Source organism: Orcinus orca, chromosome X (assembly GCF_937001465.1).
Source record: "Orcinus orca chromosome X, mOrcOrc1.1, whole genome shotgun sequence".
NCBI lineage: Eukaryota > Metazoa > Chordata > Mammalia > Artiodactyla > Delphinidae > Orcinus > Orcinus orca.
In genome coordinates this window covers 100,792,771-100,819,551 of record NC_064580.1, presented here as the reverse complement: position 1 = coordinate 100,819,551, position 26,781 = coordinate 100,792,771, and the positions used below count along the sequence as shown (strand labels likewise).

The 26,781-nt window shown below is 65.7% G+C and overlaps 1 long non-coding RNA gene across 13 annotated transcripts in view; it reads left to right on the top strand.

Annotated features, from left to right (window-relative positions):
• Positions 1-26,781, top strand: part of LOC117198173 (uncharacterized) — a 109,835-nt gene that overhangs the window by 41,778 nt on the left and 41,276 nt on the right. Inside the window, exon 2 of one of the 13 annotated variants that reach the window (XR_007474713.1) lies at positions 23,907-23,980. The exons of 9 other annotated variants lie outside the window; for them this stretch is intronic. This is a non-coding gene — a long non-coding RNA (uncharacterized LOC117198173). Of the gene's footprint in view, positions 1-2,634; positions 2,709-9,738; positions 9,813-16,822; positions 16,897-23,906; positions 23,981-26,781 lie in introns of all 13 variants that reach the window. 3 more of the 13 variants (XR_007474714.1, XR_007474715.1, XR_007474716.1) reach the window with 3 other exon arrangements.

Below are 26,781 nucleotides of genomic sequence, written 5' to 3'. Positions count from 1 at the left end.
CCCGACAGGGGACCGGGCGGCCACCTCCTCCCCTTTCCCCGTGGTCCACGGTGGCTGGGCCCGGGGCCTCCGCCGGGGCACCGGCAGCGGGTCCTGGGTCCCCGGTGGCCCTGAGACCCCAGGGACCCCACTGGCCGGCCTCGCTCCTGCAGGGAGGGCCAGGATCCAGGGGCCAGATGCCCTGGGGTGGGAGCTTCAGCTCCCTGTTCCTGAACATGGCGGCTGCCGAGGCCACGGCCCCGAGGGTGGGGAGCGCGGCGGGCCTGGCAGCCAGGGGCTCCTCGGTGGGCGAGCCCGGCCCCGAACCCCACCGCGTGTGGCTTCCACACCTACCGCGGAGGCGTGCCGGGCGGCCAGGTTCGGCCCGGGAATCCTCCCAGTGCCCCGAAGCCAGCCCTCCTCCCCGTCACGGGCCTTCCCCACGGTATGCACAGGCAGGGGCTGGAGGCCGTGCTGAAAAAGCTTCCGCTTGATGGCACTGTTGCTCCAGAAATGCCCAGCGCCTTCGCGAGCGTGGCCTCTCCCTCCGCCCTTTGCGGATCAAAAAAGGCCCAGGGAAAAAGGCCCAGGGAGGCCCAAGAGCCACCCAAGCCTTCCGAGTGGGCTGGGACCTACTGGGGGGTTGGGGGAGGCGGTGTCTCTTCCTTTTGGGGCTTCTCCTTGGCAGTAGGAACGCACAGGTAAAGACCTCCCAAGGAATCCGTGCCTCGGTGGGTCCATCTCCACACCCCTCTGGGAGGGGTCTGGAGTCCACGTTGCCTGGCCCACAGGTCCTGGCGACCGGGACCCTGTCATGTCTGCACACCTGGGGACGGGCATCCACCTGGGTCGTGTCGGGCAGAACCCTGGCCCTCTCAGGACATTGATTCAGAGCCAGAGCTGGCACAGGGACCTGGGTTCCTCGTCTTCCTGCGTGGTTGCCTCTCTGCTGTTCTCATCCCGCTACGTGAACTGGCTTAAGGGCTCAGGAGCAGGCCCGAGAGGGTCTAGGCCACTGTGGCAGCGGGAGGCACTGACGGGGACCCAAGGGAGCTGGGGCACATTGCCCCTGCTCACCTCCAGGGGCGTCAGGCGGTCACTCTGCCACGGAGTGCCCGGGGTCGGGGGTGCAGGGAGGTGGTTTGGCGTTGCTGGGACAGGTGTACATCCCAGCGGCTCCCCTCCATCCGCACAGACAGATGACCCTGGGGAGGGCCATCAGTTCAGTAGACCCTTCTGGGGAGCTCTCCATGGGAGTGTGTCTGTACTCTCGCCTCAAACCCCCCCGGACTCGTTCGTCGGTTCATTCACTCGTTCCCTGCTCCACTCGTTCATTCGTAAGCACGCAGGTACACGAACGTGTGCGTGGGCGCGCGTGCGTATCACGTGTGCGTCGTGCGTATCACGTGTGCGTCGTGCGTAAGCTCGCGTACGTGCGCCTACAGGGCGTGTACAAAAGGTCCCTTCTCTTGTACCTTCTCCCTGTAACCGCCTCGGGGGTGCCGCTGTGGATAGAACTTTCTCCCGGTCAAAGCCAAAGCCCTCGCCGTTGCTGGATGGCCGCTCCCAAGTTGTCCCCGTCTGCGGAGGGAAGCACGCGTCATTTCTGCGTGCGTATGTGTGCTCCCGGGGTTGAATGCAGGTGGGGGCAACGGGCCGCAGAGGGCTGTGTGCATGTCGCCTGCTCCCCGGCCCCAGCAGGCTCACGTAGCGATAGGTAGTCTTCTGCCTTTTCGGCTGCTCTCACGGCGCTATAGGCGTGCCGTGGCGTCGGCGCGTCTGTGCGGAGTCGACGTCGTGTCCTGCTAGGTCCCCTCCGTTTCTTTTCGGACAGCTGCCCAGGGTAGGGTGCCCTTGTCTGTGCCCGGAGGCAGGAGCGTAGGGTGTCTCACGTGCCCCTCCTCTTTGGACGCTAGGCTTCCGCCTTGTTCCTTCCTCTCCTCTTCTGTCTCCCACGGAAGTGGCTCTGAGGCGCGGGCCACTGAGTCTGTCGTTACCAGGGTGTGGGTGAGCGTGACCAGGGTACGTTCTCCGGCGTCGGCGCCCACCCAGAGGAGAGGAGCAGGGTAGATCTCATGTGGGCCACGGCCCAGAGCACGTTCCCTTAATGCCCGGAAAGTACGTGCGGTGGACCTTTGTGCGGCCAGAGGGGAGACGAGTGGGTGCCCCTTTACCCACGCGTCCTAGGAACTGCTGGGAAGTTGTGGAGGACGCGCGCGGGCTTGCCAAGATACCTCGGGGTGTCCCGCCATAGTCGCACGTGTGCAGAGCCGAGGAGACAAGCTCCGCGCCTGTCAACACCAGGGTGTGATGGCTGTGCTTCCCGCCGGAAGGAGATTTAGGGGGATGACGGGATCAAGGTTTTCACTGGACGCGCTTCTTTGTGTACAAACTGCTTCTGTCTAACGACCCCCCTGCCCCGGCTGGCATCCGTGCCATTTCCGAAGGACGCGTGGAGTTGATTCTTCACGCTTGCGCCTCGTTCGGAAGTTTTTGGTTGGCCCGGGGGTGCCGGTACACTCGAGTAGGAACCGGAGGCACTCTCTCTCGAGGTTGCGCGGGCGGGGGTGTACGCGCACCCCCCCAGCCCCCCGTTCACCGGCACCGTGGTGGTCCCACACTGAGTGATGGGCGTTCGGTTCTCTCTCGTTGCAGAGGAGGCAGAGCGGAAGGAAAGGAGGAAGAGGGAAACCGGGGACGTCGGTCATCTCCAGGCGCTGGTGTTCTGGGTGAGTGCGTGCTCTTCTGTTCCCTCCCCTTCCCCCGTCCGAAATAGTCTATTTCATCAGAGGAAAAAGTCAGTGATTCTGCTAGTTCAGCAAGGCTCAAGAAGGAGGGACTCCCAGGTGGGATCGTGGCACGGGGACACTGGTGTACTGTGCCGGAGTTCTTGGCCACGGTAGGAAAGGCTCTCGAGTCGGATCCTGACTGGGGGGCCGGAAGAAAGAGGTGCATGGACGAGCATCTGTGTACGGTTACCCTAGGTGATCGGTACGTAGCATTTGAGGTCCGTGTCCTGCGGGGGCGGGGAGAGTGGAAAGGGATCGGGCCCGGGCCGCTTGCACCGGCACCAGGGCCCGGTCTGGGCTCCGGCCTCCGTGAAGCCAACCGCCCGTGACGTGATCACTCGGCGCCCCACCTCACCCCCGAGAAGCAGCAGTGCCAGCCCAGCCCGACGTGGGGGCCGGCGGTGGGGAGACCCTTTGAGGGGGAGCCAGGCCTCGTGGGCTTTTTGCCTCCTGTGCTCTGAGTGGAGCCCGTGATAGCCGTTCCTCCCGTCCTCTCCTGATCGCTCTTGGGCCCGGCTCTCTCCGCCGTGGCCCTCCACCAAGCCAGGAAGGACTCGGGGACGTGCCCTTGCGGGATGATGAAGAGGGGGCGCCCGCTGGGCGGCGTGGAGGTTTGGCACGGGGCAGCCCTCTGTGGGGCTCCTTGCACTCCCCAAGTCTGCCTCTTGACAAACCAAGGAACTTGACAGTGTGGGGCCTTCCAGGAGGTGTACGTCCCCTTCTTCCGTGTGGGACATGTCGCCTGAGTGGGTGCGTGACCGGCAGCCGGAGGTGTTTTCTTTCTGTCTCTGTTTCTCCCTTCTCCTTCCTGTCTTCTGTTGAAACAGTCTTGCCGGGAGGAGGACGCCTCCTACCCTGGCTCAGAGTAATTGAAGGCTTCTCCAGGCGGGCTGGTGAGCGGGTGGCGCCGTGGTTTAGCGAGGGGTCGGCGGCGCGGCTGACGTTCCGTGGTTAGCGAAGGGCGGAGGCAGGGTTCGAGCAGCAAGGGCAGCGTGGCATTTCTGGGGTGACACTGCCTTCCAGAGGACCCTGTTTGGCCATCCCAAGAGCCCTTCACGGTAATATCTGGGCGTCGAGTCAAGTCCTCCGGCGTGGGGCGTGGGTCCCGGAAGACGTGCACTGAGCACGGCGGGGCTCTTGCGGCTTTTCTTTCCTCGACGCACCTCGGTACCGCGGCTTGAAAGAATTGCCAAGGCCCGGAGGCGCAGCAGATTCGGAGTTAGAGAAAGAGAGGAAGGCGTGCTGAGACAAAAGCCAGGGAAAAGGAGAGAAGATGCGATCCCGTCCCGTCCCGCCCCGTCCCTCCGGTTCTTTTCAGCACGGAGGACGCGTGGTGCTTCCCGAGGCGGCGGTGGACCAGAGCTCTCTTCTCTTTCCAAGGCCTCGTGTCCGCGGAGCACTTGGCATCCAGAGTGTGTTCCTTGAGCCAACATGGGTGGGGCCGGTGGCGGCAGTGCCCCCAGTGGCCCACCCCGCCCTCCACCCAAGTCAGTGCGACCAGGCAGGCGCTGAGAGGATGCTTAAGGGCAGGAACCTGTGTCTAAACCACATTCGCCAGTGCACCGCAAAGAAACTAAAGAGGAGTCCGCGGTGGCTCCCAGTCGCTCCGAGGTGTAAAGCACAGCGAGTTGGCGGGAGCCTACACCCACCCACACACCCACCCCGGGGGTGTCTTCCCATCCCTGGCCTTCCCCTGGGCGGTGTCAGGAGACTGACCCGCTCCGGCGTCTCTGGGGCAGCGCCCGGCGGCCCTCCCGACGGACCCGTGCGTGCCACCGTCCACGCCTGAACAGCAAACCCCACTGCCACCCTCCCGCCCCCGGGCCGCCGCGGGAGAAGAGCCAGGTCCTCGGGGGAAGTCCATCGTCTTGGCATAGGAGGCCGAGCTCGTCCCGCACCGCGTCTGTGGCTGTGGGCTGCCGGCCCTTTGCTTCGGGCTGCTTGCCCCTCGGTGACTGGTGAGAAGGTGCCTCGCCGGGCACCGGCCAGACGTGACTGGATCTCTGTGCTCACACTCAGAGTGTTTCCCGAGGCGTTAGGCAAATGTGGGCTGCTAAAGACACAGCTGCCGGTCCAACGGCTGGGTGCCTGGATGGGGAGTCCTAACGGCAGGCTAAGAGGACCCCACAGAGACGAGGCCCCGCAGGATGCAGGGCCAGAGTTTGAGGCGCGCCCCTCTGAAGTGGCCGGGTTGATGAGCCATCCTGCCTTTGGCAGGTTGGGCAGAGGTTGGCATTTCGTTTTTCCCTCGGCAAAGGGCAGAGGGAGAGGGCCTGGGGGAGGGGAAGGGGCAGGGCAGGTTGGCATTCGTGGTGCAGTAGTGCCAATCAAGAGGAACGGGTCCGCCGATCCCGCGAACCCTGTACCCGTCCCTTCCTGGGGAGGAGTGACGAAGGATCGAAGTCGGGAACACTGGACAGTGGCCCCGGGAAGTCAAGGGCTCCGCCTGGGAAGGGGCGGGAAGCGTGGCCCAAGGCCCGGCGGCGCCGTGGACGCTCCAGAGACGGGCAGTGGCACAAGGCGCACAGCCCGGCCGCCTGGCGTGTGGGGCTACAGGAAGTGGAGTCTCGGTGGACCCTGGTGGCCGCCACGTCTGGGCGGGACTAGAGGAAGCTGCTCCGAAGGAGGCCGGGCCGCGGTTCTGCGGGCATTTGGCCGCGTGTCCCTTCCCCTCGGCGCCAGAGGAGGTTCGGCCTAGGCGGGCCCAGGGCCCCGGAAGCCTCTCTGGGCCGCGGTGCGGCCCAGCCAGAGACCACCGCGGGCAACGGGAGTTCCGCCGCCCTTGGCGGCAGCGGCCGAGGCGGGCCCACCGACCTTCTTCTGTCCAGCTCAGAGACGACACGTGGAGCCTGGCTACCCAGTGCCGAGGGCGCCCGAGGCCCAGCGAGAGCTGGCAGTCCGAGTCCAGAAGGGGACGGCGCTCGCGGGACGCAGGAGCCACCGCAGGAGGAGGCCTTCACCTGAGCCGAAGAGTCCAGTCAGTCGGTGGCTGCGCTGCCGTCTCGCGCGGTCTCCGGGATGGTGGCCCAGGCCTGACCTGGCCTGTCCCGAGGGCTCCCGGACGGGGCTCCCGGAGAGGAGAGGGCAGGACACGAGAGGAGAGGAGAGGAGCTGAGCAGAGCCCCGCCGAGTGGACCCCCGGGCCGTGCATTTGCAGCAGGCTTCAGCTTTCTCCCCACGAGGCCCTGAGCCTCAGTTCAGCGATGAGCAGGAAAGGCCCCGGCTTGCATTCCGGCCTGGCCCTCCGGGTCTCGGCCGTGTGCTTGCACCTGCAGCCCAGCCAGGGAATCAAGGGGAAGGGGTCTGAAGAAGCTGCCTGAAGCTCACCTCTGATGGACTGAGAGGAACGCCTCCCCCCCCCCCGCCCCCTTGACCACCCTCTCCCCCATGACCACCACTCGTCCAGCTTGTCTGCCAAGGCCGGGAACGAGGTGCATACTCCTGGGCACGCGGCGGTGCCTTCGAGTCCCCGGCTGACCCGATAGGCCGCTTCTGGAGCAAGCTGTGCGGTGGCCCGTTCCTGCCCTTTTGCCCAGCTCTTATCTGCCGGGGCGGGGGTGCGTGGTGGGCTGGTGTGTGTGTGGGGGTCCGGTCCCGGGGCGGGGTGCGGTGTGGGGGAGGGCTTCCGACTGGGAGCAAGTCTCCAGGCTGGACCCCTCCCTCCCTCCAGACGTACCCCTCCTGGAAGGGCGCTGAAACCCTCCCCGCGCCCCTCTCCTTTCGCGCCTGTGAGTCGCCCGACACGTTGTCAGGCCATCTTACGTGGGCAGAGCCTTTCCTTGGGGCCGGGTCCTGAGGTAGCTAGGCGCTCTGACTGGTGGCCCGCCGCAGGTGCCCTCAGCGTGCCCCTCTGGCCGGGGCCAACGGCGGCACCTGCAGAACGTGGAGCCGCTTGTGAAAACTCCCAGGAGTCTTCCCCAAACGAGAGGGCCCCCGGGTCGTCCACGGGGAGGGAGGCCGAGGAATAGGGCGTCCCCCGGCCGCGGAGTTCCTGTTCCCGAGGTGAGCTCGGGTGCGGAAAACGGACCGGGATCCCCTCGCTGCGGACGGTGCCGTCCCTCTCTGCGTACCGATCGATCGTGGCCCACTTGGCGTCCCATCGCCAGTGGGTCCTGGGCACCCTGTGTCCTGCGGCACAGGAAGGGCCTCACGGGATGCGGCGGGGCCTGGGATCGGGACTCTCTATGGCGGGAGCAAGAAGTAGAGAAACCGAAACCCAGATCCAACTGTGAGAGGGTGGAACGTGCACAGCGCCCCTGCATTGCTCTTCCTCGTCTGCGTCTGGGAGCAAGCACTAACGAGGACACGTTCTCCGGGCTGTCTGCAGGGTGCTGCCCCCGACAGGGGACCGGGCGGCCACCTCCTCCCCTTTCCCCGTGGTCCACGGTGGCTGGGCCCGGGGCCTCCGCCGGGGCACCGGCAGCGGGTCCTGGGTCCCCGGTGGCCCTGAGACCCCAGGGACCCCACTGGCCGGCCTCGCTCCTGCAGGGAGGGCCAGGATCCAGGGGCCAGATGCCCTGGGGTGGGAGCTTCAGCTCCCTGTTCCTGAACATGGCGGCTGCCGAGGCCACGGCCCCGAGGGTGGGGAGCGCGGCGGGCCTGGCAGCCAGGGGCTCCTCGGTGGGCGAGCCCGGCCCCGAACCCCACCGCGTGTGGCTTCCACACCTACCGCGGAGGCGTGCCGGGCGGCCAGGTTCGGCCCGGGAATCCTCCCAGTGCCCCGAAGCCAGCCCTCCTCCCCGTCACGGGCCTTCCCCACGGTATGCACAGGCAGGGGCTGGAGGCCGTGCTGAAAAAGCTTCCGCTTGATGGCACTGTTGCTCCAGAAATGCCCAGCGCCTTCGCGAGCGTGGCCTCTCCCTCCGCCCTTTGCGGATCAAAAAAGGCCCAGGGAAAAAGGCCCAGGGAGGCCCAAGAGCCACCCAAGCCTTCCGAGTGGGCTGGGACCTACTGGGGGGTTGGGGGAGGCGGTGTCTCTTCCTTTTGGGGCTTCTCCTTGGCAGTAGGAGCGCACAGGTAAAGACCTCCCAAGGAATCCGTGCCTCGGTGGGTCCATCTCCACACCCCTCTGGGAGGGGTCTGGAGTCCACGTTGCCTGGCCCACAGGTCCTGGCGACCGGGACCCTGTCATGTCTGCACACCTGGGGACGGGCATCCACCTGGGTCGTGTCGGGCAGAACCCTGGCCCTCTCAGGACATTGATTCAGAGCCAGAGCTGGCACAGGGACCTGGGTTCCTCGTCTTCCTGCGTGGTTGCCTCTCTGCTGTTCTCATCCCGCTACGTGAACTGGCTTAAGGGCTCAGGAGCAGGCCCGAGAGGGTCTAGGCCACTGTGGCAGCGGGAGGCACTGACGGGGACCCAAGGGAGCTGGGGCACATTGCCCCTGCTCACCTCCAGGGGCGTCAGGCGGTCACTCTGCCACGGAGTGCCCGGGGTCGGGGGTGCAGGGAGGTGGTTTGGCGTTGCTGGGACAGGTGTACATCCCAGCGGCTCCCCTCCATCCGCACAGACAGATGACCCTGGGGAGGGCCATCAGTTCAGTAGACCCTTCTGGGGAGCTCTCCATGGGAGTGTGTCTGTACTCTCGCCTCAAACCCCCCCGGACTCGTTCGTCGGTTCATTCACTCGTTCCCTGCTCCACTCGTTCATTCGTAAGCACGCAGGTACACGAACGTGTGCGTGGGCGCGCGTGCGTATCACGTGTGCGTCGTGCGTATCACGTGTGCGTCGTGCGTAAGCTCGCGTACGTGCGCCTACAGGGCGTGTACAAAAGGTCCCTTCTCTTGTACCTTCTCCCTGTAACCGCCTCGGGGGTGCCGCTGTGGATAGAACTTTCTCCCGGTCAAAGCCAAAGCCCTCGCCGTTGCTCGATGGCCGCTCCCAAGTTGTCCCCGTCTGCGGAGGGAAGCACGCGTCATTTCTGCGTGCGTATGTGTGCTCCCGGGGTTGAATGCAGGTGGGGGCAACGGGCCGCAGAGGGCTGTGTGCATGTCGCCTGCTCCCCGGCCCCAGCAGGCTCACGTAGCGATAGGTAGTCTTCTGCCTTTTCGGCTGCTCTCACGGCGCTATAGGCGTGCCGTGGCGTCGGCGCGTCTGTGCGGAGTCGACGTCGTGTCCTGCTAGGTCCCCTCCGTTTCTTTTCGGACAGCTGCCCAGGGTAGGGTGCCCTTGTCTGTGCCCGGAGGCAGGAGCGTAGGGTGTCTCACGTGCCCCTCCTCTTTGGACGCTAGGCTTCCGCCCTGTTCCTTCCTCTCCTCTTCTGTCTCCCACGGAAGTGGCTCTGAGGCGCGGGCCACTGAGTCTGTCGTTACCAGGGTGTGGGTGAGCGTGACCAGGGTACGTTCTCCGGCGTCGGCGCCCACCCAGAGGAGAGGAGCAGGGTAGATCTCATGTGGGCCACGGCCCAGAGCACGTTCCCTTAATGCCCGGAAAGTACGTGCGGTGGACCTTTGTGCGGCCAGAGGGGAGACGAGTGGGTGCCCCTTTACCCACGCGTCCTAGGAACTGCTGGGAAGTTGTGGAGGACGCGCGCGGGCTTGCCAAGATACCTCGGGGTGTCCCGCCATAGTCGCACGTGTGCAGAGCCGAGGAGACAAGCTCCGCGCCTGTCAACACCAGGGTGTGATGGCTGTGCTTCCCGCCGGAAGGAGATTTAGGGGGATGACGGGATCAAGGTTTTCACTGGACGCGCTTCTTTGTGTACAAACTGCTTCTGTCTAACGACCCCCCTGCCCCGGCTGGCATCCGTGCCATTTCCGAAGGACGCGTGGAGTTGATTCTTCACGCTTGCGCCTCGTTCGGAAGTTTTTGGTTGGCCCGGGGGTGCCGGTACACTCGAGTAGGAACCGGAGGCACTCTCTCTCGAGGTTGCGCGGGCGGGGGTGTACGCGGACCCCCCCAGCCCCCCGTTCACCGGCACCGTGGTGGTCCCACACTGAGTGATGGGCGTTCGGTTCTCTCTCGTTGCAGAGGAGGCAGAGCGGAAGGAAAGGAGGAAGAGGGAAACCGGGGACGTCGGTCATCTCCAGGCGCTGGTGTTCTGGGTGAGTGCGTGCTCTTCTGTGCTCTCCCCTTCCCCCGTCCGAAATAGTCTATTTCATCAGCGGAAAAAGTCAGTGATTCTGCTAGTTCAGCAAGGCTCAAGAAGGAGGGACTCCCAGGTGGGATCGTGGCACGGGGACACTGGTGTACTGTGCCGGAGTTCTTGGCCACGGTAGGAAAGGCTCTCGAGTCGGATCCTGACTGGGGGGCCGGAAGAAAGAGGTGCATGGACGAGCATCTGTGTACGGTTACCCTAGGTGATCGGTACGTAGCATTTGAGGTCCGTGTCCTGCGGGGGCGGGGAGAGTGGAAAGGGATCGGGCCCGGGCCGCTTGCACCGGCACCAGGGCCCGGTCTGGGCTCCGGCCTCCGTGAAGCCAACCGCCCGTGACGTGATCACTCGGCGCCCCACCTCACCCCCGAGAAGCAGCAGTGCCAGCCCAGCCCGACGTGGGGGCCGGCGGTGGGGAGACCCTTTGAGGGGGAGCCAGGCCTCGTGGGCTTTTTGCCTCCTGTGCTCTGAGTGGAGCCCGTGATAGCCGTTCCTCCCGTCCTCTCCTGATCGCTCTTGGGCCCGGCTCTCTCCGCCGTGGCCCTCCACCAAGCCAGGAAGGACTCGGGGACGTGCCCTTGCGGGATGATGAAGAGGGGGCGCCCGCTGGGCGGCGTGGAGGTTTGGCACGGGGCAGCCCTCTGTGGGGCTCCTTGCACTCCCCAAGTCTGCCTCTTGACAAACCAAGGAACTTGACAGTGTGGGGCCTTCCAGGAGGTGTACGTCCCCTTCTTCCGTGTGGGACATGTCGCCTGAGTGGGTGCGTGACCGGCAGCCGGAGGTGTTTTCTTTCTGTCTCTGTTTCTCCCTTCTCCTTCCTGTCTTCTGTTGAAACAGTCTTGCCGGGAGGAGGACGCCTCCTACCCTGGCTCAGAGTAATTGAAGGCTTCTCCAGGCGGGCTGGTGAGCGGGTGGCGCCGTGGTTTAGCGAGGGGTCGGCGGCGCGGCTGACGTTCCGTGGTTAGCGAAGGGCGGAGGCAGGGTTCGAGCAGCAAGGGCAGCGTGGCATTTCTGGGGTGACACTGCCTTCCAGAGGACCCTGTTTGGCCATCCCAAGAGCCCTTCACGGTAATATCTGGGCGTCGAGTCAAGTCCTCCGGCGTGGGGCGTGGGTCCCGGAAGACGTGCACTGAGCACGGCGGGGCTCTTGCGGCTTTTCTTTCCTCGACGCACCTCGGTACCGCGGCTTGAAAGAATTGCCAAGGCCCGGAGGCGCAGCAGATTCGGAGTTAGAGAAAGAGAGGAAGGCGTGCTGAGACAAAAGCCAGGGAAAAGGAGAGAAGATGCGATCCCGTCCCGTCCCGCCCCGTCCCTCCGGTTCTTTTCAGCACGGAGGACGCGTGGTGCTTCCCGAGGCGGCGGTGGACCAGAGCTCTCTTCTCTTTCCAAGGCCTCGTGTCCGCGGAGCACTTGGCATCCAGAGTGTGTTCCTTGAGCCAACATGGGTGGGGCCGGTGGCGGCAGTGCCCCCAGTGGCCCACCCCGCCCTCCACCCAAGTCAGTGCGACCAGGCAGGCGCTGAGAGGATGCTTAAGGGCAGGAACCTGTGTCTAAACCACATTCGCCAGTGCACCGCAAAGAAACTAAAGAGGAGTCCGCGGTGGCTCCCAGTCGCTCCGAGGTGTAAAGCACAGCGAGTTGGCGGGAGCCTACACCCACCCACACACCCACCCCGGGGGTGTCTTCCCATCCCTGGCCTTCCCCTGGGCGGTGTCAGGAGACTGACCCGCTCCGGCGTCTCTGGGGCAGCGCCCGGCGGCCCTCCCGACGGACCCGTGCGTGCCACCGTCCACGCCTGAACACCAAACCCCACTGCCACCCTCCCGCCCCCGGGCCGCCGCGGGAGAAGAGCCAGGTCCTCGGGGGAAGTCCATCGTCTTGGCATAGGAGGCCGAGCTCGTCCCGCACCGCGTCTGTGGCTGTGGGCTGCCGGCCCTTTGCTTCGGGCTGCTTGCCCCTCGGTGACTGGTGAGAAGGTGCCTCGCCGGGCACCGGCCAGACGTGACTGGATCTCTGTGCTCACACTCAGAGTGTTTCCCGAGGCGTTAGGCAAATGTGGGCTGCTAAAGACACAGCTGCCGGTCCAACGGCTGGGTGCCTGGATGGGGAGTCCTAACGGCAGGCTAAGAGGACCCCACAGAGACGAGGCCCCGCAGGATGCAGGGCCAGAGTTTGAGGCGCGCCCCTCTGAAGTGGCCGGGTTGATGAGCCATCCTGCCTTTGGCAGGTTGGGCAGAGGTTGGCATTTCGTTTTTCCCTCGGCAAAGGGCAGAGGGAGAGGGCCTGGGGGAGGGGAAGGGGCAGGGCAGGTTGGCATTCGTGGTGCAGTAGTGCCAATCAAGAGGAACGGGTCCGCCGATCCCGCGAACCCTGTACCCGTCCCTTCCTGGGGAGGAGTGACGAAGGATCGAAGTCGGGAACACTGGACAGTGGCCCCGGGAAGTCAAGGGCTCCGCCTGGGAAGGGGCGGGAAGCGTGGCCCAAGGCCCGGCGGCGCCGTGGACGCTCCAGAGACGGGCAGTGGCACAAGGCGCACAGCCCGGCCGCCTGGCGTGTGGGGCTACAGGAAGTGGAGTCTCGGTGGACCCTGGTGGCCGCCACGTCTGGGCGGGACTAGAGGAAGCTGCTCCGAAGGAGGCCGGGCCGCGGTTCTGCGGGCATTTGGCCGCGTGTCCCTTCCCCTCGGCGCCAGAGGAGGTTCGGCCTAGGCGGGCCCAGGGCCCCGGAAGCCTCTCTGGGCCGCGGTGCGGCCCAGCCAGAGACCACCGCGGGCAACGGGAGTTCCGCCGCCCTTGGCGGCAGCGGCCGAGGCGGGCCCACCGACCTTCTTCTGTCCAGCTCAGAGACGACACGTGGAGCCTGGCTACCCAGTGCCGAGGGCGCCCGAGGCCCAGCGAGAGCTGGCAGTCCGAGTCCAGAAGGGGACGGCGCTCGCGGGACGCAGGAGCCACCGCAGGAGGAGGCCTTCACCTGAGCCGAAGAGTCCAGTCAGTCGGTGGCTGCGCTGCCGTCTCGCGCGGTCTCCGGGATGGTGGCCCAGGCCTGACCTGGCCTGTCCCGAGGGCTCCCGGACGGGGCTCCCGGAGAGGAGAGGGCAGGACACGAGAGGAGAGGAGAGGAGCTGAGCAGAGCCCCGCCGAGTGGACCCCCGGGCCGTGCATTTGCAGCAGGCTTCAGCTTTCTCCCCACGAGGCCCTGAGCCTCAGTTCAGCGATGAGCAGGAAAGGCCCCGGCTTGCATTCCGGCCTGGCCCTCCGGGTCTCGGCCGTGTGCTTGCACCTGCAGCCCAGCCAGGGAATCAAGGGGAAGGGGTCTGAAGAAGCTGCCTGAAGCTCACCTCTGATGGACTGAGAGGAACGCCTCCCCCCCCCCCGCCCCCTTGACCACCCTCTCCCCCATGACCACCACTCGTCCAGCTTGTCTGCCAAGGCCGGGAACGAGGTGCATACTCCTGGGCACGCGGCGGTGCCTTCGAGTCCCCGGCTGACCCGATAGGCCGCTTCTGGAGCAAGCTGTGCGGTGGCCCGTTCCTGCCCTTTTGCCCAGCTCTTATCTGCCGGGGCGGGGGTGCGTGGTGGGCTGGTGTGTGTGTGGGGGTCCGGTCCCGGGGCGGGGTGCGGTGTGGGGGAGGGCTTCCGACTGGGAGCAAGTCTCCAGGCTGGACCCCTCCCTCCCTCCAGACGTACCCCTCCTGGAAGGGCGCTGAAACCCTCCCCGCGCCCCTCTCCTTTCGCGCCTGTGAGTCGCCCGACACGTTGTCAGGCCATCTTACGTGGGCAGAGCCTTTCCTTGGGGCCGGGTCCTGAGGTAGCTAGGCGCTCTGACTGGTGGCCCGCCGCAGGTGCCCTCAGCGTGCCCCTCTGGCCGGGGCCAACGGCGGCACCTGCAGAACGTGGAGCCGCTTGTGAAAACTCCCAGGAGTCTTCCCCAAACGAGAGGGCCCCCGGGTCGTCCACGGGGAGGGAGGCCGAGGAATAGGGCGTCCCCCGGCCGCGGAGTTCCTGTTCCCGAGGTGAGCTCGGGTGCGGAAAACGGACCGGGATCCCCTCGCTGCGGACGGTGCCGTCCCTCTCTGCGTACCGATCGATCGTGGCCCACTTGGCGTCCCATCGCCAGTGGGTCCTGGGCACCCTGTGTCCTGCGGCACAGGAAGGGCCTCACGGGATGCGGCGGGGCCTGGGATCGGGACTCTCTATGGCGGGAGCAAGAAGTAGAGAAACCGAAACCCAGATCCAACTGTGAGAGGGTGGAACGTGCACAGCGCCCCTGCATTGCTCTTCCTCGTCTGCGTCTGGGAGCAAGCACTAACGAGGACACGTTCTCCGGGCTGTCTGCAGGGTGCTGCCCCCGACAGGGGACCGGGCGGCCACCTCCTCCCCTTTCCCCGTGGTCCACGGTGGCTGGGCCCGGGGCCTCCGCCGGGGCACCGGCAGCGGGTCCTGGGTCCCCGGTGGCCCTGAGACCCCAGGGACCCCACTGGCCGGCCTCGCTCCTGCAGGGAGGGCCAGGATCCAGGGGCCAGATGCCCTGGGGTGGGAGCTTCAGCTCCCTGTTCCTGAACATGGCGGCTGCCGAGGCCACGGCCCCGAGGGTGGGGAGCGCGGCGGGCCTGGCAGCCAGGGGCTCCTCGGTGGGCGAGCCCGGCCCCGAACCCCACCGCGTGTGGCTTCCACACCTACCGCGGAGGCGTGCCGGGCGGCCAGGTTCGGCCCGGGAATCCTCCCAGTGCCCCGAAGCCAGCCCTCCTCCCCGTCACGGGCCTTCCCCACGGTATGCACAGGCAGGGGCTGGAGGCCGTGCTGAAAAAGCTTCCGCTTGATGGCACTGTTGCTCCAGAAATGCCCAGCGCCTTCGCGAGCGTGGCCTCTCCCTCCGCCCTTTGCGGATCAAAAAAGGCCCAGGGAAAAAGGCCCAGGGAGGCCCAAGAGCCACCCAAGCCTTCCGAGTGGGCTGGGACCTACTGGGGGGTTGGGGGAGGCGGTGTCTCTTCCTTTTGGGGCTTCTCCTTGGCAGTAGGAGCGCACAGGTAAAGACCTCCCAAGGAATCCGTGCCTCGGTGGGTCCATCTCCACACCCCTCTGGGAGGGGTCTGGAGTCCACGTTGCCTGGCCCACAGGTCCTGGCGACCGGGACCCTGTCATGTCTGCACACCTGGGGACGGGCATCCACCTGGGTCGTGTCGGGCAGAACCCTGGCCCTCTCAGGACATTGATTCAGAGCCAGAGCTGGCACAGGGACCTGGGTTCCTCGTCTTCCTGCGTGGTTGCCTCTCTGCTGTTCTCATCCCGCTACGTGAACTGGCTTAAGGGCTCAGGAGCAGGCCCGAGAGGGTCTAGGCCACTGTGGCAGCGGGAGGCACTGACGGGGACCCAAGGGAGCTGGGGCACATTGCCCCTGCTCACCTCCAGGGGCGTCAGGCGGTCACTCTGCCACGGAGTGCCCGGGGTCGGGGGTGCAGGGAGGTGGTTTGGCGTTGCTGGGACAGGTGTACATCCCAGCGGCTCCCCTCCATCCGCACAGACAGATGACCCTGGGGAGGGCCATCAGTTCAGTAGACCCTTCTGGGGAGCTCTCCATGGGAGTGTGTCTGTACTCTCGCCTCAAACCCCCCCGGACTCGTTCGTCGGTTCATTCACTCGTTCCCTGCTCCACTCGTTCATTCGTAAGCACGCAGGTACACGAACGTGTGCGTGGGCGCGCGTGCGTATCACGTGTGCGTCGTGCGTAAGCTCGTGTACGTGCGCCTACAGGGCGTGTACAAAAGGTCCCTTCTCTTGTACCTTCTCCCTGTAACCGCCTCGGGGGTGCCGCTGTGGATAGAACTTTCTCCCGGTCAAAGCCAAAGCCCTCGCCGTTGCTCGATGGCCGCTCCCAAGTTGTCCCCGTCTGCGGAGGGAAGCATGCGTCATTTCTGCGTGCGTATGTGTGCTCCCGGGGTTGAATGCAGGTGGGGGCAACGGGCCGCAGAGGGCTGTGTGCATGTCGCCTGCTCCCCGGCCCCAGCAGGCTCACGTAGCGATAGGTAGTCTTCTGCCTTTTCGGCTGCTCTCACGGCGCTATAGGCGTGCCGTGGCGTCGGCGCGTCTGTGCGGAGTCGACGTCGTGTCCTGCTAGGTCCCCTCCGTTTCTTTTCGGACAGCTGCCCAGGGTAGGGTGCCCTTGTCTGTGCCCGGAGGCAGGAGCGTAGGGTGTCTCACGTGCCCCTCCTCTTTGGACGCTAGGCTTCCGCCCTGTTCCTTCCTCTCCTCTTCTGTCTCCCACGGAAGTGGCTCTGAGGCGCGGGCCACTGAGTCTGTCGTTACCAGGGTGTGGGTGAGCGTGACCAGGGTACGTTCTCCGGCGTCGGCGCCCACCCAGAGGAGAGGAGCAGGGTAGATCTCATGTGGGCCACGGCCCAGAGCACGTTCCCTTAATGCCCGGAAAGTACGTGCGGTGGACCTTTGTGCGGCCAGAGGGGAGACGAGTGGGTGCCCCTTTACCCACGCGTCCTAGGAACTGCTGGGAAGTTGTGGAGGACGCGCGCGGGCTTGCCAAGATACCTCGGGGTGTCCCGCCATAGTCGCACGTGTGCAGAGCCGAGGAGACAAGCTCCGCGCCTGTCAACACCAGGGTGTGATGGCTGTGCTTCCCGCCGGAAGGAGATTTAGGGGGATGACGGGATCAAGGTTTTCACTGGACGCGCTTCTTTGTGTACAAACTGCTTCTGTCTAACGACCCCCCTGCCCCGGCTGGCATCCGTGCCATTTCCGAAGGACGCGTGGAGTTGATTCTTCACGCTTGCGCCTCGTTCGGAAGTTTTTGGTTGGCCCGGGGGTGCCGGTACACTCGAGTAGGAACCGGAGGCACTCTCTCTCGAGGTTGCGCGGGCGGGGGTGTACGCGGACCCCCCCAGCCCCCCGTTCACCGGCACCGTGGTGGTCCCACACTGAGTGATGGGCGTTCGGTTCTCTCTCGTTGCAGAGGAGGCAGAGCGGAAGGAAAGGAGGAAGAGGGAAACCGGGGACGTCGGTCATCTCCAGGCGCTGGTGTTCTGGGTGAGTGCGTGCTCTTCTGTGCTCTCCCCTTCCCCCGTCCGAAATAGTCTATTTCATCAGCGGAAAAAGTCAGTGATTCTGCTAGTTCAGCAAGGCTCAAGAAGGAGGGACTCCCAGGTGGGATCGTGGCACGGGGACACTGGTGTACTGTGCCGGAGTTCTTGGCCACGGTAGGAAAGGCTCTCGAGTCGGATCCTGACTGGGGGGCCGGAAGAAAGAGGTGCATGGACGAGCATCTGTGTACGGTTACCCTAGGTGATCGGTACGTAGCATTTGAGGTCCGTGTCCTGCGGGGGCGGGGAGAGTGGAAAGGGATCGGGCCCGGGCCGCTTGCACCGGCACCAGGGCCCGGTCTGGGCTCCGGCCTCCGTGAAGCCAACCGCCCGTGACGTGATCACTCGGCGCCCCACCTCACCCCCGAGAAGCAGCAGTGCCAGCCCAGCCCGACGTGGGGGCCGGCGGTGGGGAGACCCTTTGAGGGGGAGCCAGGCCTCGTGGGCTTTTTGCCTCCTGTGCTCTGAGTGGAGCCCGTGATAGCCGTTCCTCCCGTCCTCTCCTGATCGCTCTTGGGCCCGGCTCTCTCCGCCGTGGCCCTCCACCAAGCCAGGAAGGACTCGGGGACGTGCCCTTGCGGGATGATGAAGAGGGGGCGCCCGCTGGGCGGCGTGGAGGTTTGGCACGGGGCAGCCCTCTGTGGGGCTCCTTGCACTCCCCAAGTCTGCCTCTTGACAAACCAAGGAACTTGACAGTGTGGGGCCTTCCAGGAGGTGTACGTCCCCTTCTTCCGTGTGGGACATGTCGCCTGAGTGGGTGCGTGACCGGCAGCCGGAGGTGTTTTCTTTCTGTCTCTGTTTCTCCCTTCTCCTTCCTGTCTTCTGTTGAAACAGTCTTGCCGGGAGGAGGACGCCTCCTACCCTGGCTCAGAGTAATTGAAGGCTTCTCCAGGCGGGCTGGTGAGCGGGTGGCGCCGTGGTTTAGCGAGGGGTCGGCGGCGCGGCTGACGTTCCGTGGTTAGCGAAGGGCGGAGGCAGGGTTCGAGCAGCAAGGGCAGCGTGGCATTTCTGGGGTGACACTGCCTTCCAGAGGACCCTGTTTGGCCATCCCAAGAGCCCTTCACGGTAATATCTGGGCGTCGAGTCAAGTCCTCCGGCGTGGGGCGTGGGTCCCGGAAGACGTGCACTGAGCACGGCGGGGCTCTTGCGGCTTTTCTTTCCTCGACGCACCTCGGTACCGCGGCTTGAAAGAATTGCCAAGGCCCGGAGGCGCAGCAGATTCGGAGTTAGAGAAAGAGAGGAAGGCGTGCTGAGACAAAAGCCAGGGAAAAGGAGAGAAGATGCGATCCCGTCCCGTCCCGCCCCGTCCCTCCGGTTCTTTTCAGCACGGAGGACGCGTGGTGCTTCCCGAGGCGGCGGTGGACCAGAGCTCTCTTCTCTTTCCAAGGCCTCGTGTCCGCGGAGCACTTGGCATCCAGAGTGTGTTCCTTGAGCCAACATGGGTGGGGCCGGTGGCGGCAGTGCCCCCAGTGGCCCACCCCGCCCTCCACCCAAGTCAGTGCGACCAGGCAGGCGCTGAGAGGATGCTTAAGGGCAGGAACCTGTGTCTAAACCACATTCGCCAGTGCACCGCAAAGAAACTAAAGAGGAGTCCGCGGTGGCTCCCAGTCGCTCCGAGGTGTAAAGCACAGCGAGTTGGCGGGAGCCTACACCCACCCACACACCCACCCCGGGGGTGTCTTCCCATCCCTGGCCTTCCCCTGGGCGGTGTCAGGAGACTGACCCGCTCCGGCGTCTCTGGGGCAGCGCCCGGCGGCCCTCCCGACGGACCCGTGCGTGCCACCGTCCACGCCTGAACACCAAACCCCACTGCCACCCTCCCGCCCCCGGGCCGCCGCGGGAGAAGAGCCAGGTCCTCGGGGGAAGTCCATCGTCTTGGCATAGGAGGCCGAGCTCGTCCCGCACCGCGTCTGTGGCTGTGGGCTGCCGGCCCTTTGCTTCGGGCTGCTTGCCCCTCGGTGACTGGTGAGAAGGTGCCTCGCCGGGCACCGGCCAGACGTGACTGGATCTCTGTGCTCACACTCAGAGTGTTTCCCGAGGCGTTAGGCAAATGTGGGCTGCTAAAGACACAGCTGCCGGTCCAACGGCTGGGTGCCTGGATGGGGAGTCCTAACGGCAGGCTAAGAGGACCCCACAGAGACGAGGCCCCGCAGGATGCAGGGCCAGAGTTTGAGGCGCGCCCCTCTGAAGTGGCCGGGTTGATGAGCCATCCTGCCTTTGGCAGGTTGGGCAGAGGTTGGCATTTCGTTTTTCCCTCGGCAAAGGGCAGAGGGAGAGGGCCTGGGGGAGGGGAAGGGGCAGGGCAGGTTGGCATTCGTGGTGCAGTAGTGCCAATCAAGAGGAACGGGTCCGCCGATCCCGCGAACCCTGTACCCGTCCCTTCCTGGGGAGGAGTGACGAAGGATCGAAGTCGGGAACACTGGACAGTGGCCCCGGGAAGTCAAGGGCTCCGCCTGGGAAGGGGCGGGAAGCGTGGCCCAAGGCCCGGCGGCGCCGTGGACGCTCCAGAGACGGGCAGTGGCACAAGGCGCACAGCCCGGCCGCCTGGCGTGTGGGGCTACAGGAAGTGGAGTCTCGGTGGACCCTGGTGGCCGCCACGTCTGGGCGGGACTAGAGGAAGCTGCTCCGAAGGAGGCCGGGCCGCGGTTCTGCGGGCATTTGGCCGCGTGTCCCTTCCCCTCGGCGCCAGAGGAGGTTCGGCCTAGGCGGGCCCAGGGCCCCGGAAGCCTCTCTGGGCCGCGGTGCGGCCCAGCCAGAGACCACCGCGGGCAACGGGAGTTCCGCCGCCCTTGGCGGCAGCGGCCGAGGCGGGCCCACCGACCTTCTTCTGTCCAGCTCAGAGACGACACGTGGAGCCTGGCTACCCAGTGCCGAGGGCGCCCGAGGCCCAGCGAGAGCTGGCAGTCCGAGTCCAGAAGGGGACGGCGCTCGCGGGACGCAGGAGCCACCGCAGGAGGAGGCCTTCACCTGAGCCGAAGAGTCCAGTCAGTCGGTGGCTGCGCTGCCGTCTCGCGCGGTCTCCGGGATGGTGGCCCAGGCCTGACCTGGCCTGTCCCGAGGGCTCCCGGACGGGGCTCCCGGAGAGGAGAGGGCAGGACACGAGAGGAGAGGAGAGGAGCTGAGCAGAGCCCCGCCGAGTGGACCCCCGGGCCGTGCATTTGCAGCAGGCTTCAGCTTTCTCCCCACGAGGCCCTGAGCCTCAGTTCAGCGATGAGCAGGAAAGGCCCCGGCTTGCATTCCGGCCTGGCCCTCCGGGTCTCGGCCGTGTGCTTGCACCTGCAGCCCAGCCAGGGAATCAAGGGGAAGGGGTCTGAAGAAGCTGCCTGAAGCTCACCTCTGATGGACTGAGAGGAACGCCTCCCCCCCCCCCGCCCCCTTGACCACCCTCTCCCCCATGACCACCACTCGTCCAGCTTGTCTGCCAAGGCCGGGAACGAGGTGCATACTCCTGGGCACGCGGCGGTGCCTTCGAGTCCCCGGCTGACCCGATAGGCCGCTTCTGGAGCAAGCTGTGCGGTGGCCCGTTCCTGCCCTTTTGCCCAGCTCTTATCTGCCGGGGCGGGGGTGCGTGGTGGGCTGGTGTGTGTGTGGGGGTCCGGTCCCGGGGCGGGGTGCGGTGTGGGGGAGGGCTTCCGACTGGGAGCAAGTCTCCAGGCTGGACCCCTCCCTCCCTCCACACGTACCCCTCCTGGAAGGGCGCTGAAACCCTCCCCGCGCCCCTCTCCTTTCGCGCCTGTGAGTCGCCCGACACGTTGTCAGGCCATCTTACGTGGGCAGAGCCTTTCCTTGGGGCCGGGTCCTGAGGTAGCTAGGCGCTCTGACTGGTGGCCCGCCGCAGGTGCCCTCAGCGTGCCCCTCTGGCCGGGGCCAACGGCGGCACCTGCAGAACGTGGAGCCGCTTGTGAAAACTCCCAGGAGTCTTCCCCAAACGAGAGGGCCCCCGGGTCGTCCACGGGGAGGGAGGCCGAGGAATAGGGCGTCCCCCGGCCGCGGAGTTCCTGTTCCCGAGGTGAGCTCGGGTGCGGAAAACGGACCGGGATCCCCTCGCTGCGGACGGTGCCGTCCCTCTCTGCGTACCGATCGATCGTGGCCCACTTGGCGTCCCATCGCCAGTGGGTCCTGGGCACCCTGTGTCCTGCGGCACAGGAAGGGCCTCACGGGATGCGGCGGGGCCTGGGATCGGGACTCTCTATGGCGGGAGCAAGAAGTAGAGAAACCGAAACCCAGATCCAACTGTGAGAGGGTGGAACGTGCACAGCGCCCCTGCATTGCTCTTCCTCGTCTGCGTCTGGGAGCAAGCACTAACGAGGACACGTTCTCCGGGCTGTCTGCAGGGTGCTGCCCCCGACAGGGGACCGGGCGGCCACCTCCTCCCCTTTCCCCGTGGTCCACGGTGGCTGGGCCCGGGGCCTCCGCCGGGGCACCGGCAGCGGGTCCTGGGTCCCCGGTGGCCCTGAGACCCCAGGGACCCCACTGGCCGGCCTCGCTCCTGCAGGGAGGGCCAGGATCCAGGGGCCAGATGCCCTGGGGTGGGAGCTTCAGCTCCCTGTTCCTGAACATGGCGGCTGCCGAGGCCACGGCCCCGAGGGTGGGGAGCGCGGCGGGCCTGGCAGCCAGGGGCTCCTCGGTGGGCGAGCCCGGCCCCGAACCCCACCGCGTGTGGCTTCCACACCTACCGCGGAGGCGTGCCGGGCGGCCAGGTTCGGCCCGGGAATCCTCCCAGTGCTCCGAAGCCAGCCCTCCTCCCCGTCACGGGCCTTCCCCACGGTATGCACAGGCAGGGGCTGGAGGCCGTGCTGAAAAAGCTTCCGCTTGATGGCACTGTTGCTCCAGAAATGCCCAGCGCCTTCGCGAGCGTGGCCTCTCCCTCCGCCCTTTGCGGATCAAAAAAGGCCCAGGGAAAAAGGCCCAGGGAGGCCCAAGAGCCACCCAAGCCTTCCGAGTGGGCTGGGACCTACTGGGGGGTTGGGGGAGGCGGTGTCTCTTCCTTTTGGGGCTTCTCCTTGGCAGTAGGAACGCACAGGTAAAGACCTCCCAAGGAATCCGTGCCTCGGTGGGTCCATCTCCACACCCCTCTGGGAGGGGTCTGGAGTCCACGTTGCCTGGCCCACAGGTCCTGGCGACCGGGACCCTGTCATGTCTGCACACCTGGGGACGGGCATCCACCTGGGTCGTGTCGGGCAGAACCCTGGCCCTCTCAGGACATTGATTCAGAGCCAGAGCTGGCACAGGGACCTGGGTTCCTCGTCTTCCTGCGTGGTTGCCTCTCTGCTGTTCTCATCCCGCTACGTGAACTGGCTTAAGGGCTCAGGAGCAGGCCCGAGAGGGTCTAGGCCACTGTGGCAGCGGGAGGCACTGACGGGGACCCAAGGGAGCTGGGGCACATTGCCCCTGCTCACCTCCAGGGGCGTCAGGCGGTCACTCTGCCACGGAGTGCCCGGGGTCGGGGGTGCAGGGAGGTGGTTTGGCGTTGCTGGGACAGGTGTACATCCCAGCGGCTCCCCTCCATCCGCACAGACAGATGACCCTGGGGAGGGCCATCAGTTCAGTAGACCCTTCTGGGGAGCTCTCCATGGGAGTGTGTCTGTACTCTCGCCTCAAACCCCCCCGGACTCGTTCGTCGGTTCATTCACTCGTTCCCTGCTCCACTCGTTCATTCGTAAGCACGCAGGTACACGAACGTGTGCGTGGGCGCGCGTGCGTATCACGTGTGCGTCGTGCGTAAGCTCGTGTACGTGCGCCTACAGGGCGTGTACAAAAGGTCCCTTCTCTTGTACCTTCTCCCTGTAACCGCCTCGGGGGTGCCGCTGTGGATAGAACTTTCTCCCGGTCAAAGCCAAAGCCCTCGCCGTTGCTCGATGGCCGCTCCCAAGTTGTCCCCGTCTGCGGAGGGAAGCACGCGTCATTTCTGCGTGCGTATGTGTGCTCCCGGGCTTGAATGCAGGTGGGGGCAACGGGCCGCAGAGGGCTGTGTGCATGTCGCCTGCTCCCCGGCCCCAGCAGGCTCACGTAGCGATAGGTAGTCTTCTGCCTTTTCGGCTGCTCTCACGGCGCTATAGGCGTGCCGTGGCGTCGGCGCGTCTGTGCGGAGTCGACGTCGTGTCCTGCTAGGTCCCCTCCGTTTCTTTTCGGACAGCTGCCCAGGGTAGGGTGCCCTTGTCTGTGCCCGGAGGCAGGAGCGTAGGGTGTCTCACGTGCCCCTCCTCTTTGGACGCTAGGCTTCCGCCCTGTTCCTTCCTCTCCTCTTCTGTCTCCCACGGAAGTGGCTCTGAGGCGCGGGCCACTGAGTCTGTCGTTACCAGGGTGTGGGTGAGCGTGACCAGGGTACGTTCTCCGGCGTCGGCGCCCACCCAGAGGAGAGGAGCAGGGTAGATCTCATGTGGGCCACGGCCCAGAGCACGTTCCCTTAATGCCCGGAAAGTACGTGCGGTGGACCTTTGTGCGGCCAGAGGGGAGACGAGTGGGTGCCCCTTTACCCACGCGTCCTAGGAACTGCTGGGAAGTTGTGGAGGACGCGCGCGGGCTTGCCAAGATACCTCGGGGTGTCCCGCCATAGTCGCACGTGTGCAGAGCCGAGGAGACAAGCTCCGCGCCTGTCAACACCAGGGTGTGATGGCTGTGCTTCCCGCCGGAAGGAGATTTAGGGGGATGACGGGATCAAGGTTTTCACTGGACGCGCTTCTTTGTGTACAAACTGCTTCTGTCTAACGACCCCCCTGCCCCGGCTGGCATCCGTGCCATTTCCGAAGGACGCGTGGAGTTGATTCTTCACGCTTGCGCCTCGTTCGGAAGTTTTTGGTTGGCCCGGGGGTGCCGGTACACTCGAGTAGGAACCGGAGGCACTCTCTCTCGAGGTTGCGCGGGCGGGGGTGTACGCGCACCCCCCCAGCCCCCCGTTCACCGGCACCGTGGTGGTCCCACACTGAGTGATGGGCGTTCGGTTCTCTCTCGTTGCAGAGGAGGCAGAGCGGAAGGAAAGGAGGAAGAGGGAAACCGGGGACGTCGGTCATCTCCAGGCGCTGGTGTTCTGGGTGAGTGCGTGCTCTTCTGTTCCCTCCCCTTCCCCCGTCCGAAATAGTCTATTTCATCAGAGGAAAAAGTCAGTGATTCTGCTAGTTCAGCAAGGCTCAAGAAGGAGGGACTCCCAGGTGGGATCGTGGCACGGGGACACTGGTGTACTGTGCCGGAGTTCTTGGCCACGGTAGGAAAGGCTCTCGAGTCGGATCCTGACTGGGGGGCCGGAAGAAAGAGGTGCATGGACGAGCATCTGTGTACGGTTACCCTAGGTGATCGGTACGTAGCATTTGAGGTCCGTGTCCTGCGGGGGCGGGGAGAGTGGAAAGGGATCGGGCCCGGGCCGCTTGCACCGGCACCAGGGCCCGGTCTGGGCTCCGGCCTCCGTGAAGCCAACCGCCCGTGACGTGATCACTCGGCGCCCCACCTCACCCCCGAGAAGCAGCAGTGCCAGCCCAGCCCGACGTGGGGGCCGGCGGTGGGGAGACCCTTTGAGGGGGAGCCAGGCCTCGTGGGCTTTTTGCCTCCTGTGCTCTGAGTGGAGCCCGTGATAGCCGTTCCTCCCGTCCTCTCCTGATCGCTCTTGGGCCCGGCTCTCTCCGCCGTGGCCCTCCACCAAGCCAGGAAGGACTCGGGGACGTGCCCTTGCGGGATGATGAAGAGGGGGCGCCCGCTGGGCGGCGTGGAGGTTTGGCACGGGGCAGCCCTCTGTGGGGCTCCTTGCACTCCCCAAGTCTGCCTCTTGACAAACCAAGGAACTTGACAGTGTGGGGCCTTCCAGGAGGTGTACGTCCCCTTCTTCCGTGTGGGACATGTCGCCTGAGTGGGTGCGTGACCGGCAGCCGGAGGTGTTTTCTTTCTGTCTCTGTTTCTCCCTTCTCCTTCCTGTCTTCTGTTGAAACAGTCTTGCCGGGAGGAGGACGCCTCCTACCCTGGCTCAGAGTAATTGAAGGCTTCTCCAGGCGGGCTGGTGAGCGGGTGGCGCCGTGGTTTAGCGAGGGGTCGGCGGCGCGGCTGACGTTCCGTGGTTAGCGAAGGGCGGAGGCAGGGTTCGAGCAGCAAGGGCAGCGTGGCATTTCTGGGGTGACACTGCCTTCCAGAGGACCCTGTTTGGCCATCCCAAGAGCCCTTCACGGTAATATCTGGGCGTCGAGTCAAGTCCTCCGGCGTGGGGCGTGGGTCCCGGAAGACGTGCACTGAGCACGGCGGGGCTCTTGCGGCTTTTCTTTCCTCGACGCACCTCGGTACCGCGGCTTGAAAGAATTGCCAAGGCCCGGAGGCGCAGCAGATTCGGAGTTAGAGAAAGAGAGGAAGGCGTGCTGAGACAAAAGCCAGGGAAAAGGAGAGAAGATGCGATCCCGTCCCGTCCCGCCCCGCCCCGTCCCTCCGGTTCTTTTCAGCACGGAGGACGCGTGGTGCTTCCCGAGGCGGCGGTGGACCAGAGCTCTCTTCTCTTTCCAAGGCCTCGTGTCCGCGGAGCACTTGGCATCCAGAGTGTGTTCCTTGAGCCAACATGGGTGGGGCCGGTGGCGGCAGTGCCCCCTGTGGCCCACCCCGCCCTCCACCCAAGTCAGTGCGACCAGGCAGGCGCTGAGAGGATGCTTAAGGGCAGGAACCTGTGTCTAAACCACATTCGCCAGTGCACCGCAAAGAAACTAAAGAGGAGTCCGCGGTGGCTCCCAGTCGCTCCGAGGTGTAAAGCACAGCGAGTTGGCGGGAGCCTACACCCACCCACACACCCACCCCGGGGGTGTCTTCCCATCCCTGGCCTTCCCCTGGGCGGTGTCAGGAGACTGACCCGCTCCGGCGTCTCTGGGGCAGCGCCCGGCGGCCCTCCCGACGGACCCGTGCGTGCCACCGTCCACGCCTGAACAGCAAACCCCACTGCCACCCTCCCGCCCCCGGGCCGCCGCGGGAGAAGAGCCAGGTCCTCGGGGGAAGTCCATCGTCTTGGCATAGGAGGCCGAGCTCGTCCCGCACCGCGTCTGTGGCTGTGGGCTGCCGGCCCTTTGCTTCGGGCTGCTTGCCCCTCGGTGACTGGTGAGAAGGTGCCTCGCCGGGCACCGGCCAGACGTGACTGGATCTCTGTGCTCACACTCAGAGTGTTTCCCGAGGCGTTAGGCAAATGTGGGCTGCTAAAGACACAGCTGCCGGTCCAACGGCTGGGTGCCTGGATGGGGAGTCCTAACGGCAGGCTAAGAGGACCCCACAGAGACGAGGCCCCGCAGGATGCAGGGCCAGAGTTTGAGGCGCGCCCCTCTGAAGTGGCCGGGTTGATGAGCCATCCTGCCTTTGGCAGGTTGGGCAGAGGTTGGCATTTCGTTTTTCCCTCGGCAAAGGGCAGAGGGAGAGGGCCTGGGGGAGGGGAAGGGGCAGGGCAGGTTGGCATTCGTGGTGCAGTAGTGCCAATCAAGAGGAACGGGTCCGCCGATCCCGCGAACCCTGTACCCGTCCCTTCCTGGGGAGGAGTGACGAAGGATCGAAGTCGGGAACACTGGACAGTGGCCCCGGGAAGTCAAGGGCTCCGCCTGGGAAGGGGCGGGAAGCGTGGCCCAAGGCCCGGCGGCGCCGTGGACGCTCCAGAGACGGGCAGTGGCACAAGGCGCACAGCCCGGCCGCCTGGCGTGTGGGGCTACAGGAAGTGGAGTCTCGGTGGACCCTGGTGGCCGCCACGTCTGGGCGGGACTAGAGGAAGCTGCTCCGAAGGAGGCCGGGCCGCGGTTCTGCGGGCATTTGGCCGCGTGTCCCTTCCCCTCGGCGCCAGAGGAGGTTCGGCCTAGGCGGGCCCAGGGCCCCGGAAGCCTCTCTGGGCCGCGGT